The sequence below is a fragment of the Gorilla gorilla genome, chromosome 18 (assembly GCF_029281585.2).
Source record: "Gorilla gorilla gorilla isolate KB3781 chromosome 18, NHGRI_mGorGor1-v2.1_pri, whole genome shotgun sequence".
In the NCBI taxonomy this organism is placed as follows: Eukaryota; Metazoa; Chordata; class Mammalia; order Primates; family Hominidae; genus Gorilla; species Gorilla gorilla.
Window position 1 is genome coordinate 75,147,861 of NC_073242.2, and position 20,130 is coordinate 75,167,990.

At 41.5% G+C, this 20,130-nt stretch overlaps 1 pseudogene; it reads right to left on the bottom strand.

Moving 5' to 3' along the window:
- Positions 1-752: 752 nt before the first annotated feature.
- LOC101138611 (complement component 1 Q subcomponent-binding protein, mitochondrial-like) lies at positions 753-2,224 on the bottom strand (annotated as a pseudogene).
- Between the last annotated feature and the right edge of the window lie 17,906 nt (positions 2,225-20,130).

Below are 20,130 nucleotides of genomic sequence, written 5' to 3' on the forward strand. Positions count from 1 at the left end.
AAGGCAGTCTCCTGATAGATAGAAACACGTGAAGGCAGTGATCAGCAGCTTCCCAATAAGATCTCAGGAGTTGGGCAAATGGGCTCAAGCATGAAGAGTAATGGAAAATGGCAGAATCATGGGAGAAGAGATACAATCCCTCAGAAGCATGCCAATGTATAAAACCCCAAGTCAAAGGTTGAATGGTGCACTTGATCTCTCAAGTTGCCCACCTGGCATTCTTCCAAGTGTACTTTACTTCCTTTCACTCCTAATCTAAAACTTGTCTCAGTTTCTTTCCCTGCCTTACGCCCTTCGGTCAAATTCTTTGTTCTGAGGAGGCAAGAATTGAGGTTGTTGCAGACCTGGATGGAGTTGCCAATGCTAACAGGCTCACCTCATTTGTATCCACTGCCCTTCATTTTCTGATGTTCATTGTTTTGAAAACTGTCATTGCATGTATTTTTTCTGGCTCTATTGTTTCAAGCAGGAGGTAAGTCTTGTCCTTGTTGCTCCACCTTGGCCGCAAGCAGAAGTGCTTTTCTCCAACTTTTACACATGTACTTTACTCTTCTTTTTCTCATTTCTTGAGATAGAAGCTTACTTAGCTCAATAATTATTTTGCCTTGATTTTTTTTGGAGGAGATAAACCAATTTTATTTTCTATAATGTTATACAAAAATCTAGAAATAATGGATTTTTACAGAAAAAACAAATGATAATAAATGACAGTGCAAAAGAATTTATTTAAATTTGCTATTTTTCCCCATGATATTAGGATTATCGTTTCAAACCACATGTGTCTGGCTTCAGAGTAGGATTCGTTCACTGGCTAACGCCTGCCATAATGCTACAGCTTTCAGTGTTTGTCTGCTTTCCTGGCTCTTGAGAAAACTTTTGAGGTCTTCAAGAAAAGTAATGTACTCCCGTTGCTCCAGGGCTGTGCTGAGCTCCACCAACTCATCTGCAAAAGTGTTGTCCACCCCTTGGCCCACAAGGAAATCCATTAGATGGTCTTATAAGGCTCAGTCCAGGGAATCTGTGTTGAGTGTATTATTAGCGTCCTCCATTCAGACTCGCCAGTGGACTGAAAGCTAACTTCTCTGATAGAGAAAATGTCACTCTCAGCCTTTTCTTCTTGTCCAGCCTCATCCTCTGGATAGCGACAGTCAAGCCCAAGGGCCTTCTTGCCATCATTCTCTATAACTTCAACCACAAAATTGGGAGTTGATGTCAATTGAGGCTCCTGTTCTTCAACCTTCTGCCCTTGTGAGAGTTCCTTTTCATCGTCAAATGTTGGTGGAATGCTGTGTTAATGTTGAAAGTGACCGTAATCTTTTCCCCGGCAACTTTCCACACTAATTTAGCTTCTGTATCATTCAATTCCAGCTCCCAACCTCCAGACATCTTAGGGAGGGTCTTATGCTTCTGGATTTTCCTTTCCTTCTTAATTTCATCGCTCAGGAAATCAACAAAAGCTATGTCTCCTTTGGCGCACAGCCACGCTGCAGCCACAGCTGCGAGGCCGCCCTGCAGACTCTGCACACACTCCGAGCAGCCAGAAATGCCAGGCCCGTGGCCCAGGAGCCGCTGCAGGAACTGCGGGAAAGGCGAGTTGGGCGCGACGGCGCGCAGGCCGGCCACGGCTGAGCGCAGCACGCCTGGCACACAGTGCAGCAGAGGCGGCGTCACAGAGGGGGCTGCAAATACATGCAGAGGCAAAGGACGACCCGGGCCTAAGCCGCTTTGATAAGTTTCTAATCCTAGATACTAAGCGAAAGGAACACGGATTGTAAAAACTCCACATACATAACATTTATTACTTTTAACACTGTTGAGTTTGTATAATTCTTTAAATCCAAAAAAAGGTAATCCATCATGTGAAATGCCTATAGTTTTTTGTTTTTGTTTTTGTTTTGCGTGCGTGCCAACATAGACCTCATCATTTAAAAAGTTTCCTTAACTGGACAAAAATGGATCTCAACATGGGTATTTATATGTTTTTAAACTTTTTCTTGTTGCACCTTTTAAAAATTGCACATTGTTTCAATGTAGTAAGGAGATAGGGGAGAGAGAAATACAGAAATTAAAAAGAGATGACGGCAGATGAAAACAAGAAGAGGGAATAGAAAAGTAGGAAAAATGAGTAGCACATGGGTGACCTTTATAGAAATGTCTTGTAACCCCTTACTATTTCTGGATCTTCAGTTAAAGTTTCCATAGAATGCAATCCATGGCTGGTCATGGTCCACATGCATTCACCAGCCACCCCACTGATCTGATCACTGCCTGTGTTAGCTACTCTATAAAAAGGTAAAAACAATATGTAACAACACCATAGAAGAAAACTTAAATGTAAATATGGCTTTTTGGTATTGTTAAAAATGAACAATGTTTGAAACCAGAGTTTCAAGGGACCGTCCAGTTTTTCTCCCATTGCCATAGAAAATCTACATCCTAACTTCTGAACAGCTCTAGAATCTTGCTTCTTTTTACCCTAGAACCTGACAACATTTTCGTCTTGGTTTTCTATAGCACTAACCTGGCTGAGGTTATTTTCTGCTTCTCTCCTTCCCAGGCAATAGGCTTCTCTGTGCCCAGCTGGTAATGGGGCAGAGGTAGAGAGGATTGTTCTCTTTCCAAAAGGAAATTGTTCTGAAGCCAGCAAATTTTGTGTCCTTTTGGTAACACTACTGCCTTTCCGCCCCTCTCTCCAACTTTAACCTCATTTTTCCCCTTCCTTTCCCTTCCTTTCCCTTCTTTTCCCTTCCCTTCCCTTCCCTTCCCTTTGACTTTGACTGTTTTTTTTTTTTTTTTGGTAACAGAGTCTCACTCTGTAGTCCAGATCGGAGTGCAGTGGCGTGAGCATGGCTCACTGCAGCTTCAATCTCCCAGGATCAGGTGACCCATCCATCTCAGCCTCCTGAGTAGCTAGGACTACAGGTGTCCACCACCATGCCTGGCTAATTTTTGTATTTTTTGTAGAGACAGGGTCTAACCATGTTGCCCAGGCTGGTCTGGAACTCTTGGGCTTAAGCCATCCTCCCACCTTGGTCTCCCAAAGTCCTGAGATTACAAGCATAAATCACCAAAATTCTTAAATAATTATTAAAAACTGTGCACTGTTCTAATCTCATAAAAGCAATAATGTATATGGGACTTCAGAAATTACAAAGGGCTTTCAGGCAGATTCTCATTTGTCCTCTGTGATAGTGCTCTGTGATGTGGTATTGATCACTCTCATGTTACACATGATAGAGCAGCTGCTCAGGAGGCTGGGCATCTTGCCCAAGGTCATGTAGGAAGTAGGGGTACCTTTAGCTAGATCTTCTCTCCAGAGCCACACCCTTTCTTCTAACATGTGCCTAAAAGCAATTTTATCTTTACAGAAAAGAAAACTACATTTCACTTTTCAGTTTTAATGAATATGATTATATGTAAGCTTTAAAAAAAGAAAACGAAATGTGAGCCAGGCCTGGTGGCTCGCACCTGGAATCCCAGGACTTTGGGTCGGGCACATGGATCACTTAAGCCCAGGAGTTGGAGATCAGCCTGGACAACATAGTGAGACCTCATCTCTACCAAAAAAAAAAAAAATTAGCTAGGTGTGGTGGCACGCATCTGTGGTCCCAGCTACTTGGGAGGCTGAGCCAGGAGGATTGCTTGAGCCCAGTAGGTTCTAGGCTGCCATAAGCTGAGATGGTGCCACTGCACTCCATCCTGGGTGACTAAGACCCTGTCTCAAAACATAAAAATAAATTAAAAATTGTGAAGAAAGGAAATGTATTGCTATCATTCAAAGGAGTGAGTTTTGTGGTAGGGTAAACTCTAGAAATCAGTTAGTTTTCTGGATCAGCAGTCCCCAACCTTTTTGGCACCAGAGACCGGTTTTATGAAAGATAATTTTTCCATGGACAGGGGCTAGGGAGGATGGTTTCAGGATGATTCAAGCACATTACATTTATTGTGTGCTTTCTTTTCATTATTATTAATACATTGTAATATATAATGAAATAATTATACAACTCAACATAAAGTAAAATCAGTGGGAGCCCTCAGCTTGTTTTCCTGCAACTAGACCATCTTATCTGGGGGTGCTGGGAGACAGTGACAGATCATCAGGCATTAGATTCTCATAAGGAGAACATGCACAGTTCACAGTAGAGTTGGCATTCTTGTGAGAATCTAATGCTGCCACCAATCTGACAGGAGGCAGAACTCAGGCAGTAATGCTGGCTTACCCACTGCTCACCTCCTGCTGTATTGCCCAGTTCCTAACAGGCCGTGAAACAGTACCGGTCTGCAGACCGGGGATGGGGACCCCTGCTCTGGATCATCTCATTCCTTCACTTTACCTCTTTCTACCCTGCCATGGTGGGATTAATGACATTTTAGTTTGTGAAGGGCTTTCAATCACAGGATGGGCAAGGCAGCAGATATTGCAAATTTGCTGGGATTGCTACTTTATTAGTAGTTCTGGCATGAGGTTTGAAAGCAACCAGTTTAACAAAGCTAACTGACTTTCTCTACAATTTTTTTCAAATTTCAGCTATTTGCAGTAGTTCTTTGTCTTTTTGTTTTTTGTTTTTTGTTTTTTTGTGTTTTTTTTGAGATGGAATTTTGCTCTTTCACCCAGGCTAGAGTGGCACAATCTTGGCTCACGGCACCCTCTGTCCCCCGGGTTCAAGCAATTCTCCTGCCTCAGCCTCCCAAGTAGCTGGGGTTACAGGCGCCCACCACCACACCCAGCTAATTTTTGTATTTTTAGTAGAGACAGGGTCTCGCTATGTTCGCCAGGCTGCTCTCGAACTCCTGACCTCGTGATCCACCTGCCTTGGCCTCCCAAAGTGCTAGCATTACAGGCATGAGCCACCACACCTGGCCAGTCTTCATCCAGAATCAAAAAACTGGAGGTTGTTATTCTGTTGCTGGAGAAGAGAGGGGACATCACCTGCACTGACCGGTACAGTGTACTTCTTCCATTACTCTATTTCTATCTTCCACAACCGCCAAAGCCAAGGGCTGCCTCCCCATTTTTACAGGACACAGAAACACCAAAAGCTTCAGATTGTGCTGTTGTGGAAATAGCCAGCGTTTAGGTGAATCACTTTATTGACAAGAAAAGAAGCTAAAAAACATTATTTTGTGCATTTGGAGAATGAAGAGAGTTTATAATAATCATATTCCGAAGCTATATCTCTTCTGATGTTAAAACTCAGCAGAAAGCTGCAACAGAAACTTGGAGATAATAGGCTAGGGAACTGCTCAGTAGCATCAGACCCCAGCAAGTAGGCTACTTTGATGGGATTTACTTATTAAATAGATAATAAGGAAATGTATTCAGTGCATGTGTTACTTGCTGTTGACTACATCTGAAGCGCTAATTGCAGCAAAGGGATCTGAGCATGCAAGAAGAGTGCACTGAATCCACAGCTACTGTGTTCTCCAGAGAGCTTTTTCCTTTTTTTTCTTTTGAGACAGGGTCTCTCACTCTGTTACCCAGGCACGATCATAGCTCACTGCAGCCTTGACCTGCTGGACTCAAGCGGTTTTCCCACCTCAGCCTCCCGAGTACCTAGGACTACAGACACATGCCACCAAACCTGGCTAATTTTTTTATTTTTGTAGAGACGAGACCTCCCTCTGTTGCCCAGGCTGGTCTCGAACTCCTGGGATCATGAAATCCTCCTACCTCAGCCTCCCAAAGTGCTGGGATTACAGGCATGAGCCACTATGCCCAGCTAATGTTCGCATCTTTTGTAGAGACAGGGGTCTTGCTATGTTGCCCACGCTGTTCTCAAACTCCTGGGCTCAAGTAATCCTCCTGCCTCAACCTCCCAAAGTGCTGGGATTACAGGTGTGAGTCACTGCACCATGCTTCAGAGAGCTTTTTGAGGGAAGAAGAGATTATCTTTAATTTCTTATTGGAATGCTGTGATGTTTCTCATTTTTTCACTCTTCTAACATTCCTTCTGCTCTCTGCACCCACTTTTCCTCCAACAGTCTCTTGAGTAGGATTTGCGGAAAGTATGTCTGTTTTTTTTTTTTAAAGTTAGAATTTTATGAGTATTCTCAAAAAATTAAGAATTATGTGTGTATTTTGGAAGCACAATTTTAAAAACTTCAGCTGTCACTTAATAATTTCACTGTAAGTATAGCTTCAAAAAATACTTGCACTCTTAAAGCATTTTGATGAACAAATTAGAGACAAAGGAACAATTCACATCCCAGAGCTCTGTAATGTCCTAAGAACGGTGCTTTATGTGTGATAGACATCATTCTCAAATGTCACAGAGTCCTTCCTTGGTCTGAAGATCACATTTCCCAGGTGTCTTTTTCTTTTTTTTTTTTTTTTTTCTTTTTCTTTTCCTTTTTCTTTTTTTTTTTTTTTTTTTTTTGAGACAGAGTTTCGCTCTTGCCTCCCAGACTGGAGTGCAATGGCATGATCTTGGCTCACTGGAACCTCTGCCTCCTGGGTTCAAGCAATTCTCCTACCTCAGCCTACCGAGTAGCTGTGATTACATGTTTGTGCCACCACACCCGGCTAATTTTTGTATTTTTAGTAGAGACAGGGTTTCACCATGTTAGCCAGACTGGTCTTGAACTCCTGACCTCAGGTGATCCGCCCTCCTCGGACTCCCAAAGTGCTGGGATTATAGGCATGAGCCACCGCAACCTGCAACCCGATGTCTTTTTCATACTGTCTTACCCTCAGGAAAAGGGGCACACTCAGGTTCTGGTCAGAACCCTCCTCCTAGCCTCCATTCTGGCCTTGACCTCATTCTGTAAAGCTATAAAAGTAATAAGTTGAATAATACTCTGAACAGAGAGCTCCTGCAGCTCTGAGTTTTCATGGTTCCAAAAGCACAAATGAAATAAGAGCATCACCTAAATGTTATAGGAACGTGACACTCAACTATTGTCTAGCCTGTGTGTGTGCGTGCGTGTTTTAGTATTCTGGGAAGATGAGAATTACAGTGAATGTGCTTCCAAGCAACGACAAACAATAAAACTGGGTGCAATATGGTTGACCATCTCCATGGCAACCTCTGTTGACCTGTGTATGAATGTTTTACTCATTTTGGTACACCACACTTTAAAATATAAATGATCTTATGTTGATAATCATGCATTTGTGACCACCAGTTATTTGTGACCGTGACAACTCTGCTATTGTTTTTGCTCTGGAATCTTAAAAAAAGCTGTGGAGGAGTTTGGGGGAGAAGACACCAGGAGAGAGATGCCTCATTTTAACCTTTTCTGGAACAAAAAGGTGATTACTTCAGAAAAAGATGACTTCAGTATCTACTTCCTCCCACCACCACTCCCATGAGCTTTTCATGGTGATGTAGAAATCCCTGAGTTGGCCTTGTCCTTTAAGCACTGACATTAGGCTGGCACTTCTGTTCTGTCACCCAGGTGGGAGCACAGGGACACAATCACAGCTCATTGCAGCCTCCATCTCCCAGGCTTAAAGATCCTCCCACCTCAGCCTCATGAGTAGCTGGGACTACAAGCATGCACCACCTTGCCTGGCCAATTTTTAAATATTTTGTAGAGATGGAGTCTCACTACTTTGCCCAGGCTGGTCTTGAACTCTTGGGCTCAATTTTCCCACTTTCACCTCCCAGAATGCTAGGATTGCAGGCATGAGCCACTGCACCCAACCACCTTCTATAGTTAAATGAGTCTGGGGGAATCTTTTTGGTGAGAGATTCTGTTGTCTTATGCTTATTTGGGACAACTCTTTGAGGGCCTCAATTGCTAATGTCTCATCATGGTAATTTAAGAACTGCTGTGAAGCATCTTCAACAGCAGTTTAATCATCATTAAACCAGATGACCACACAAACTCTGACATGGCAAATCTGAGGCATCCTGAGGTCACAACTAAGACAGTGAGTTATGGATTTAGACTGTGGCTGGGTGCCATGGCTCATGACTGTAATCCTGATGATTTGGGAGATCAAGGTGGGTGGATCGCTTGAGGCTGGGAGTTCAAGAACGGTCTTGCTATGTTAGCAAGACTCCATTTCTACAAATAATTTGTTTTAAAAATTAGCCAGGTGTGGTGACAGTTGCCTGTGGTCCCAGCTACTCAGGAGGCTGAGGCAGGAGAATTAGTGCTTAAGCCCAGGAGGTTAAGGCTGCAGTGAGACAAGGTTGCATGACTGCACTCCAGCCTGGGTGACAGAGCAGGACTCTGTCTCTTAAAAAACATTAGATTCAGGCCACAACATCTGCAAGGCACCAGCATTTGAGAAGTCGCTTCTCTCCATGGTCTGGCATTGGTTTTCATCCTGGTATTAGAAATGCATCAGTGCTCCCTAGGGAAGTAGCAAGCGTCACTGGCAACTGCCCCATGTGCTATGAAAATGCACATTATAAGAAAGAGCCAGACAGGGCCCGAGTCCCTCCGTGACCCATGGGCTGTGATAAAGGTGTCATGGTGGCCATAGGAAGCACGATTGTTTTCTCCTTGTACATTGCAGGGGACTGGAGGTTGAAGGCATTTCTTGTGCTGTTGTCCCAGAAGCTGGCGCTTTCTCAGGGGCTCTTTTCTTGTGATACCTCAACAACCACGCAGAAAATGGTTACTCTCCAAAACTATTGTGAAAAAACAATGCTGTGGGCTTGAATGCTCCATCACAGTTTTCATCTCATCAAGAAACCCTAGGCCAAGCTTGTGCAACCCTAGGCCGGCAGGCCGCATATGGCCCAGGACAGCTTTAAGTGCAGCCCAATACAAATGTATAAAGTTTCTTAAAACATTATGAGATTTTTTGCATTTTTTTTAGCTCATCAGCTGTCATTAGTGTTAGTGTATTTTATGTGTGGCCCAAGACAGTTCTTCCAATGTGGTCCAGGGAAGCCAAAATATTGGCCAGCCCTACCTAGGCTTTTCCAATTTAGCCCTTGCACATTTCCCACAGCAGGACAGTCTGTCACACTCGTCTCAATGGCCAGCAGGGCTTTCCTTCACAGACTCAGAGCCGTGGTCACTAAAGTGTTCAAAAGTGATGTTAACATATTCAAGACTCTTTCTTAGGGCTTGAGGGTTCCAGCAAACATCTCTGCCATCTGTCTGCCTGCTTTCCTGCTGTTTCTGTTACTCCTGAAATTCTGACATCATATCCCATGGTCAAAGCAACTGACTTCTGTGGCTACTAAAACTTTCCTTTTTTTTTCTTTTCTTTCTTTTCTTTTTTCTTCTCTCTGTTTTTTGTTTGTCTGTTTTGGTAAGATAGGGTTTCATCATGTTGCCCAGGCTTTTCTTGAACTCCTGAACTCAGGAAATCCACCTGCCTCGGCCTTCCAAAGTTCTAGGGTTACAAGTGCGGGCCACTGAGCTTGGGCCACTACTAGAACTTTCTTCCTGATTTTCCCACTCTGAATTTCTTGCTGCTATCGATGAAACTCAGCTTCTTATTTCTAGGCACTCTCAGAGTAAGAATCCATAGGAGGCTTTGATTCTCAGAGCATATAACCCCATCTTTCCTCTGGTTCTGACATAGTTTTCTGTGCCCTTGTTATTGTGGTTATACCCAGAGAAGCAGCATTATGTTTTCATTTGTAAAAATTCTTACTTTTTCCCACAAAGGGATTTCACCGTGGTTGGCTATTTTAACAGACAACGTGTAGTACGTACCACACATTCGTTTTCTGAGTCCTTGAAAATAATTTTCGGCTTCTGTTCTGCTATATTGTTCTTCCCAGCTACAGTTTTTGAAAGTACAGCAGAATAACTTGCTACTCTTTTGAAGGTTATAATAATAAAACAAAACACACCCTTTTCTATCATCACCCAAAAAGCCTTAATGCATGCAACAAAGATTGTGAAATGGTCAGGGAATATTTTGTGATACAGAAAGGATGTCTTTGTTTTTTGGCAAAAAGCTGGAACATGAATACCTACAGCACAACAGGACTATGACCTACCTTCCTTCCTTCCTTCCTTCCTTCCTTCCTTCCTTCCTTCCTTCCTTCCTTCCTTCCCTCCCTCCCTTCTTCCCTCCCTCTCTCCCTCCCACCCTCCTTCCCTCCCTCCTTCCTCTCTCTCTCACTCTCTCTCTTCTCCCCCCCGCCCCCAGGCTGGAGTGCAGTGGCACGATCTCGGCTCACTGCAACCTCCTCTCCCTGGTTCAAACAATTCTCCTGCCTCAGCCTTCTGAGTAGCTGAGACTGCAGGTATGTGTCACCACAACTGGCCAATTTTTGTATTTTTAGCAGAGACAGGGTTTCACCATGTTGGCCAGGCTGGTCTTGAACTCCTGACCTCAGGCGATCCACCTACATCGGTCTCCCAAAGTGCTGGAATTATAGGCATGAGCCACTGCCCCCAGCCTTGACCTGCTTTCTTAATATGAAACAGTTTAAATTACTTTCAACGTTAGTAATAAATGGATTTTTTTTTGGCTTTCAAATTTTTTGAAAAGTTAATAATCCAAGTGTGGGGTGAGTGGTATTATTTTAGTAGTTAGATGAATGAGCTACCAGATCCCAGTATTTCCCACTTTACCAAATAAAAGGGCATCCTGTGGAATTCTGCCAAACCAAGACAGGCCTTTCCACTGAGCAATAGTGACAAAGGTGTCTAAATATGTGAACTAGTGGCATTAAAAAAATTAATAATATTATAATAGAAAGATGGCCCCTCTATATTGCCCAGCCTGGTCTTGAACTCCTGGCCTCAAGTGAAGGACAGCCTTGGCCTCTCAAAATGCTGGGATTATAGGTGTGAGTCACCATGACCGATGGTGGCATTTTTGTCTTCTTCAAGGAAAACATTAAAAGATGAGTTGGATAACTTTGTGAAAATTTTTGTTTCTTAATGACTATTTTGAAAGTATTTTAGAGAGAGATTGAATGACTTTCTGTGAAATGCCAAGACTAGCTGCTCTGAGAGATGATGAGAAAGAGGCCACTAAGGAAAGTCAGGAAAGCAGACAGACACCTGCAGGATTACAACCCTCATCTGCCGGGTGTTAATCAATTCTGCAGTGAATATGATTTACATTATTAGTATTAGAGTGCAGTTGCAACATGTTTATAAGTGTTTAGGTTGGACTTTTGAACATTTAGATTTCATTAAGTAATACAGTATATTAAAATGATTTGGCCAGGCATAGTGGCTCACACCTATAATTCCAGCAATTTTTGAGGCCGAGGCTGGCGGATTGCTTGAGCCTAGGAGTTTGAGATCAGCATGGGCAACATGGCGAAATCCCATCTCCACTAAAAACAGAAAAATTAGTCAGGTGTGGTGGTCCATGCCTGTAGTTCCAGCTACTCAGGAGGCTGAGCTGGGAGAATCACTTGAGCCAGGGAGGTTGAGTCCACAGTGAGCCGAGATTATGTCCCTTCACTGCAGCCAGTGAAAAGTGCAAGACCACATTTTAATACTTCCTTATAAACTGCATTTTTAGGATCAATTCTACATATTACAATTGCTCCAAACATTGTCTTGGGGAAAATGGTGTGAGGTATGTTATATGCCTTCTGTACTTGCACGTATAGGCCTATATTGTTAAGTGTATAGATATTTTCTGAAAGTCTGTGGTTCCTAGAAATCGAAGTTTTAAGAAAGCGTTTGTGCTCCAGGTCTTCTTTATTTTTGCTTATGGAATTAGGGTTTTCTTGCTGCAAGTAACAGAATATTTGACCTGCAGTATCCAAGATAATAGAAGTTTGTTTTTTTCCAACATCAAGGAGTCCAGTGTTGTTTTAATGGCTCAACAATGTCAAGATTCTGGGCCAATTTTGTAAGGATTTTCTTAGCTTACACCTGGTGCCTGAGAGCTTTGATACTGGATTCCCAATGACAATGTCCAGTGCAACAACAGTGGAGTGAAGATTTATCCAAAAGAAGAGTTTATCCCAAAAATGCCCTGGCAGACACTTTCCTGTATGTCTCATTGGCCGTGATTGGGTCACATGCCCATGTCCTAACAATTACTGGTTGGCTTGCAAAGTGAGTCTCTGTTGCTTAAAACTTTTGTAATAGAAAGACAGCTGCACCAGCAAGGAAGGAAGGAGAGGAAAGGGCTTCATAAGAAACCCACTCTCTCATCTCGTGCTTTCATTTGAGTACGTTATTTTTGGGATTAGGAGAGTGATTATGCACTATTGCATAATCAATGGTTCAAATGCAGATTTTTCTCCAGCAAAGAGCATCTTTTTACTCTCACAGAGATAAGAAATTCTGTGTATAAGTGATGTACTCAGAGAAAAAAAGAGAAAAAGCATGTGCCACTTATAAAATGAACACTAGCATGCTAGAAAGCATTTCTAGGAAAGTAGTGGTATGACTTTGTGCCCTATGCTTCTCAGAGAGTATGTTCTGTGTTGAGTAAACTCATGTTTGCTTTTCTCCTTTCCTTCCTGTTTACCTGGGTGCCCCATAGCGTTCTGTCTAGCAGTGGCCTCTGAATAGCTCTGGTAGGACACACTCTCACTTGAGTTGTAGACACAGCCCTTCCTAAAGAGGCTTTTCCCCACTGAGTCCACTGCACACACCCATTACCTTCTGGTAGCACGTGTGTGGCAGGGGCACTAGACATTAGTTGAAGCATGTCTCGTGTCATTTCTGAGAGATATCTGTTTGTGTAGAAAAACTATTTCACCAACCCAGGGGTTCTGGGCTGGGAGAGACAGGAAGTCTGTGGGGGCTCCAGTCCTTCTCATTCCTGGCATCACAGGGATTAAGATCATACCTGTTATGTTCCCTCCAGAGATGAAGTCTGGTGAGTCTTCATCAACTAGTCTCTGGGTCAGTCTTGAAAATGTTGGAAGACTTCTTTCTTGCTATTAGACTCTACCTTTCTTGCCTCCTATAGCCATAGCTAGTTTCCCAATGAACAAGTTGGTGCTGAATTATAAATCATTTAGAATGGGTAAATATAGAGTAGTGGAAGATTTTTTAAAAAACACAAGCTCCACTTAATCACTTTGCAGGCTCAGGTGTCTTGTGTCCCTGCCTGAGGCACCTGGTGGGACAGGCACTCACCACTGGGGCTTCTCTCCTTGTACCTCATCTTGCAAGGTTGAGTTTCCCAACAGGTGTGCTGTGCATTCATCCCGAGCCAGCTGTTTTTATGCCAGACCTATTTATGGTACTGCCATTTGTCATTATAATTATGTAGTATAATGTAATATTCTAAAAATGTATGAAATATTTTAAAAGAGTTGGTATGACTATAGAATAATAGCAAAAAAAATGAAAATCACTGCCAAATTAGCTAATTAGCTGTAAGCAAGATTACTGTAAATGGTGTGGGATTTTTTTTTTAAGGAGTAGAAGGATCATACACAAAGATAGCCTTCATGGGTCTTAAGTTCTTGCCTTATTCTACAGTAACCACAGTCTTGAAATTTTAGATGATCATTAAGAGTTGGTTTTTGCCAAAAAAAAAAGTCTCTGTTGCTTGTAGAACAAGATTCAACAGTGAGAGTTTTAGCTCTACAGCTAAAGCTTGTAAATTAATATATATTTCCATTTTTTTGAATTAAAATAAACTGGTTAAAAAGCACTTTTTGAATCGTTTTTCTCTTTAGCTGATATTTTTAAATTAAATTTTAAAAGTTGAGAGTTTTTGCTGTATCCCTTTCTTCATACCTGGCATTTTTCTGTTTGAGATGCCTTGGGATCTGGCAGCGAATGCCAGACAAGATGCTCCCTGGCTGAAGTGTGAGGAGACCAGCTCCTGTCTCCCAGTCCATCGCAGAGAAGGCAGGTCCAGGTGTGGGCGGGAGCAGGTGATGTGTTCTACGGATCCTGGACACGATGGCAAACCTGGGTCAACTGGTAGGCCCAGCGGGAACACCCAGTCCTACTCTGTTCAGTTCAAGACCTGGAGCACTTCACCACCTGCAGAGATGCCAGTGTGTCCCCATGCTTGCTCTGACCAGAAACTCAGCCAGTCTTGCTTAGGCTTAGGATTTCACAAATGGAGCTCCCTCACCCAGCAAATCAAAAGCTGGCCTGTTTTGAAAAAGATGTGGAAGGGATTCGAGTTTGTAAACAAATGTTTCTTCTCCAAAACTCTCCATATAATTATGAACATTTCCTATTTGTAAGTTCTCCTAACAGTGTGGATTTAATTTTGTTTCCTTTTGATTTTTTTTATTATACTTTAAGTTTTAGGGTACATGTGCACAATGTGCAAGTTAGTTACATATGTATACATGTGCCATGTTGGTGTGCTGCACCCAGTAACTTGTCATTTAACATTAGGTATATCTCCAAATGCTATCCCTCCCCCCTCCCCCCTCCCCACAACAGGCCCCAGTGTGTGATGTTCCCCTTCCTGTGTCCATATGTTCTCACTGTTCAATTGCTACCTATGAGTGAGAACATGCGGTGTTTGGTTTTTTGTCCTTGAGATAGTTTGCTGAGAATGATGGTTTCCAGCTTCATCCATGTCCCTACAAAGGACATGAACTCATCGTTTTTATGGCTGCATAGTATTCCATGGTGTATATGTGCCACATTTTCTTAATCCAGTCTATCATTGTTGGACATTTGGGTTGATTCCAAGTCTTTGCTATTGTGAAAAGTGCTGCAATAAACATACGTATGCATATGTCTTTATAGCAGCATGATTTATAATCCTTTGGGTATATACCCAGTAATGGAATGGCTGGGTCAAATGGTATTTCTAGTTCTAGATCCCTGAGGAATTGCCACACTGACTTCCACAATGGTTGAACTAGTTTACAGTCCCACCAACAGTGAAAAGTGTTCCTATTTCTCCACATTCTCTCCAGCACCTGTTGTTTCCTGACTTTTTAATGATTGCCATTCTAACTGGTGTGAGATGATATCTCATTGTGGTTTTGATTTGCATTTCTCTGATGGCCAGTGATGATGAGCATTTTTTCATGTGTCTTTTGGCTGCATAAGTGTCTTCTTTTGAGAAGTGTCTGTTCATATCCTTTGCCCACTTTTTGATGGGGTTGTTTTTTTTCTTGTAAATTTGTTTGAGTTCATTGTAGATTCTGGATATTAGCCCTTTGTCAGTTTAGTAGATTGCAAAAATTTTCTCCCATTCTGTAGGTTGCCTGTTCACTCTGATGGTAGTTTCTTTTGCTGTGCAGAAGCTGTTTAGTTTAATTAGATCCCATTTGTCAGTTTTGGCTTTTGTTGCCATTGCTTTTGGTGCCATTGCTTTTGGTGTTTTAGACATGAAGTCCTTGCCCATGCCTATGTCCTGAATGGTATTGCCTAGGTTTTCTTCTAGGGTTTTTATGGTTTTAGGTCTAACATTTAAGTCTTTAATCCATCTTGAATTAATTTTTGTATAGGTGTAAGGAAGGGATCCAGTTTCAGCTTTCTACATATGGCTAGCCAGTTTTCCCAGCACCATTTATTAAGTAGGGAATCATTTCCCCATTTCTTGTTTTTGTCAGGTTTGTCAAAGATCAGATGATTGTAGATATGCGGCATTATTTCTGAGGGCTCTGTTCTGTTCCATTGGTCTATATCTCTGTTTTGGTACCAGTACCATGCTGTTTTGGTTATTGTAGCCTTGTAGTATAGACTCAATGCTATCCCCATCAAGCTACCAATGACTTTCTTCACAGAATTGGAAAAAACTACGTTAAAGTTCATATGGAACCAAAAAAGAGCCCGCATTGCCAAGTCAATCCTAAGCCAAAAGAACAAAGCTGGAGGCATCACGCTACCTGACTTCAAACTATACTACAAGGCTACAGTAACCAAAACAGCATGGTACTGGTTCCTTTTGATTTTTAAAAGCTCCTGTATACCCAGTTCCTATACCATTTTTCCCTATGCACGCTGGCATGTGTATACCAACATGCACTTTACATATCTGCTATTTATACTCAGTCTAAAACTAACTGATTTTAACCTGACACCAAACTTTTCAAACTCTACTATGAATTATTACATTATTTTATAAATATATTTCTATTATACCTACATTTTGGCTAACAATATAACTTTAAATAAATCCCTGCAAACCACGGTTTTCATACAATTCAGTCAAACTGAAGGCAGATGATACTATACTGTTGGGAAGGATGTGTTCAGTGATGTGTGTATCAGTGTCAGGGGTCCTGTGAAGATGAAGGGCAGTGACATTGTTTCCTGACAACACTCACTACTCTAATAAAAAAGAGACATTATTACAGTGATTTCTGCCTAACTGGATGTTATGTACTTGGGTGAAATGAAACTTGTCAGTTTCAGACACAAGAGCAAGTGCTGATTTTTAACACTGACACTGTCAGAATTAAGACTGTCATTTCTGGGAATGAGAATGAAAATAAATATATAATTAAATCTATCAAATATGTGTTGGTTATTAAATGCATGTGACCAGTAAGAGATAAGTTATTTTTGGGACCCTAGTGTATAACAGCAATGAGAGGTGGCTGATCCTTCACTGGAGTCCTCATTCCTCAAAAGAGCCTTCTACAGTGGCTGGGAGTTAGGCTGTAAAAAGCTGGCTCTTACGAAGCTTTGTGGTCCAAAGGAGGAATGATTTAGAGTCCTCATAACTTTATTTTTTTTCAAGCCATTCCTAACTTATCTACTTGATATATATAAGACAATATAAAAATAAAAAAACTATAGAAATAACTGTAATTTTAAATATATATATTTAATTTATATATTTTAAAATATAAGCAACTTTTCAAAATATGAATTTACAGGGTTTTCAATTTTTTCTTTACTTTTTTTTTTTTTAAATAGAGTCTCACTCTGTCGCCCAGACTGGAGTGCAATGGTGTGATCTCAGCTGACTGTAACCTCCGCCTGTTGGATTCAAGCGATTCTCCTGCCTCAGCCTCCTGCGTAGCTGGGATTACAGGCATGCACCACCATGCCTGGCTAATTTTTGTATTTTTAGTAGAGATGGGGTTTCACCATGTTGGTCAGGCTGGTCTCAAACTCCTGACCTTGTGATCCACCCACCTCAGCCTCCCAAAGTGCTGGGATTACAGACTGAGCCAACCACACCCGGCCATGGTTTTCAATTAATAATGTATATGTATGGAGTAGTGAAGCATGACATCGATGAGTAAGTCTTTACTGAGTGCTGTTTTCTGATAGAAAACATTTATGTCTTTTATTGGATTTTAATATAACTTGAGTGTTATTAATAGTTCCAAGGAAGCTAATTATACTTTCAAGCAGTCACAAAAGGATAGGGGACTTTCAATCTTCAGTGGCTCATTTATTCATTCATTAAGTATGTATTGAGTGCCAACTATGTGCATGCTGTCGTCTAGGTTCTGGGAATACAGTAGTGAGCAAAACAAAGTCTTGCCCTCAGGGACTTTATATTCCAGTATGTTTGGGAAGGAGACAGGAATAAACAAGTCAACGTACATGTGATGCTAGTAAATCCTCTGAAGTAAAATAGAGCAGATGAAGAGGACAATGAATGCCAGGGTAGAAGTGGCCATTCTAGTATTCTATATATGGTAGCCAGCAAAGACCTCATTAATACCATGACATTTGAGGAGAGACCTGGAAAAACTGAGAGGCCAGCTATGCAGATAAGTTGAGGAAGAGTATTCCAGAAAGGGAAGTCAGAACCTGCACAGGCCCTGAGGCATTATGTGCTCAGCAAATTCAAGGTACCCCATGAAGGGCCATAGCTTCAGTGTTGTGAATGAAGGGGAGACAGAAGACAGAGGTGAAGTGTGTGGGGTTGGGGACTAGATCTTGTATTGTCTCATGAATGAATGTAAGGATTTGGGCTTTTACTCAAGGTGAAATGGTATCATTTGAGGTGTTTGGAACCAAGGAGTGATACGATCTGTCTTATGTCATTAAAGGATTATGATGGCTGTGTTGAGAATACACTCTAGGCAACACGGACAAGGGGAAAATGTTATAGAAAGACCAGCACGGAAGCTACTGCTCTAATAAAGACAAGATAATGGCAGAGAAAGATGGTGATAAATGGCTGTTGTATGCACATATCTTGAATATGGAACTCATGGGATATTCTGATGGGTAAGCTGTAGGATGAAAAGAGTCAAGGTTGACTTCAAGGTTTTTGGTCTGAGGAAGTAAAGGACAAACCTGTTTGCTGGAGAGAAATATGGTGGGCGAAGCATGCTTGCAAGATCAAAGTGGGGGAGACCAGAAGTCTGAGAAGATGTTAACTATTCAGAAAGAGATGTTACAAAATCAGTGGGATATAAGAGTTTCACATACAGGGAAGATGTTAGAATTGGGGATGGTGCAACAGATGTTTGAAGCCATGAGAAAGGAATAATGGGGAGGAACCTCTTTAGAAAAAAATCACATTTATGCATTAGAAATGATGACGTGGTCTTCTAATTGAGTCTTTGATGCCCTTTCTATGTAAAACCAACACTGAGAATTTATCACTTCAAACTGTTCTAGTAGAGTGATGGTAGTGTGCTCTTAAATGTCTGCTATCAGGAACTCAATCCATTCATGGCAAGCATCACATGTACTTAGAATAAGTAGCAGTATACAATCTGTAATAACGGAACAAAATCAAGCAAAGGGGCCTGAGTAGAGAGTGAAGAGTCATTAGCTCCTGTTCCCACCAGCTAAGCTTGATTTAGTCCAAACGCACAGTCAGTTCTTTGATGAATTTTCCTGTTTATACTTTTTTTGTTTGTTCTTTTTGGCATGTCATAATTTGCCTCAATTAAAGCATGGTAACACTTGTAATAAAGGTCTACTCATCATCCTAATAGAACTTGAAATGTGTTTATTCTTTTTTAACCTCGCTTAGCATTTAAGATTATTTCTTAAAAATAAGAAAACATGATATTAAGCTACATACACCATGCACAAAGCACCTGGCTAGATGGTATTCAAAAAATGTGCACATAGGTTAAAAACTGAGAAAACATCTAGCAAGATATTCCAAAATCTGACAACTTATACAGTGTGTAATAAGAACACAGTTTAGTATTAGTGATTTTAATATTATGGATGGTGATATGGTTGGCTCTGTGTCTCCACCCAAATCTCATCTTGAATTCCAATCCCTATAATCCCCATAATCCCTACATGTCAAGGCAGAGACATGTGGAGGTAATTGAACCATGGGGGTGGTTTCCCTCATGCTGTTCGTTACTTCTCACGAGATCTGATGGTTTTATAAAAGGCTCTCCCCACTTCATTCAGCACTTCTCCTTTCTGCTGCCTTGTAAAGAAGGTGCCTTCATTCCCCTTCACCTTCTGTCACAATTGTAAGTTTCCTGAGGCCTTCCCAGCCATGCTGAACTGTGAGTCAGTTAAACCTCTATAAATTACCCAGTTTCTGGCAGTTCTTTATAGCAGTATGAAAGTGAACTAATAAAGATGGATTTTAAAATCTGTGTAATAAGTGTACATTTTGATTTTCTCTAGTGATCAATTAAATGCAAGTAGATCTGTAAGAGTTTTATGTTTTTTTCTGGGTACTCCAAGATTAAGATTAAGTTCCAGGTTCAGCTTTATGTTGCAGAAGAATATATAAAGCAGGCGAAATACTGAAAGACTTATGGTATCAACACAAATATGCCATTGCCCAAAATGTGTTTGTGTAGACTAAAGGTTGCATTGTAAAATGGATGTTACAGTATTCCTGTTAAATCGCTGAGCAAGGCAGGGTGCTAGAGGGAAACCAGAAAAAAAAAACCTGGGTTTTATATGTTGTCCTTCCATTGACAAACTCTATGACCTTGGACATCTTATACCTTAAAAGCTGGACACAAAGAGAATCTCAAACATCATGCATAGGGCTAGGGGTACATAATGGGTTCTATTAAAAAAATAGCTGTTATTGCCTGGTGAGGTGGCTCATGCCTGTAATCCCAGCACTTTGGGAGGCTGAGATGGGTGGATCACCTAACGTCAGGTGTTCAAGATGAGCCTGACCAACATGGCGAAACCCAGTCTCCACTAAAAATACAGAAATTAGCCAGGCGTGGTGATGCATGCCTGTAATCCTAGCTACTTAGGAGGCTAAGGCAGAGGAATTGGTTGAATCCGGGAGGCAGTGGTTGTAGTGAGCCAAGATTGTAATGTTGCACTCCAGCCTGGGAAATGGAGTGAGACTCCATCTCAAAAAAAAAAAAAAAAACCTGTCATTACAGTTGGTCATTTAAATTGAAAGCACCAGGCAACAGAAACTGCTGATTGAGTCAC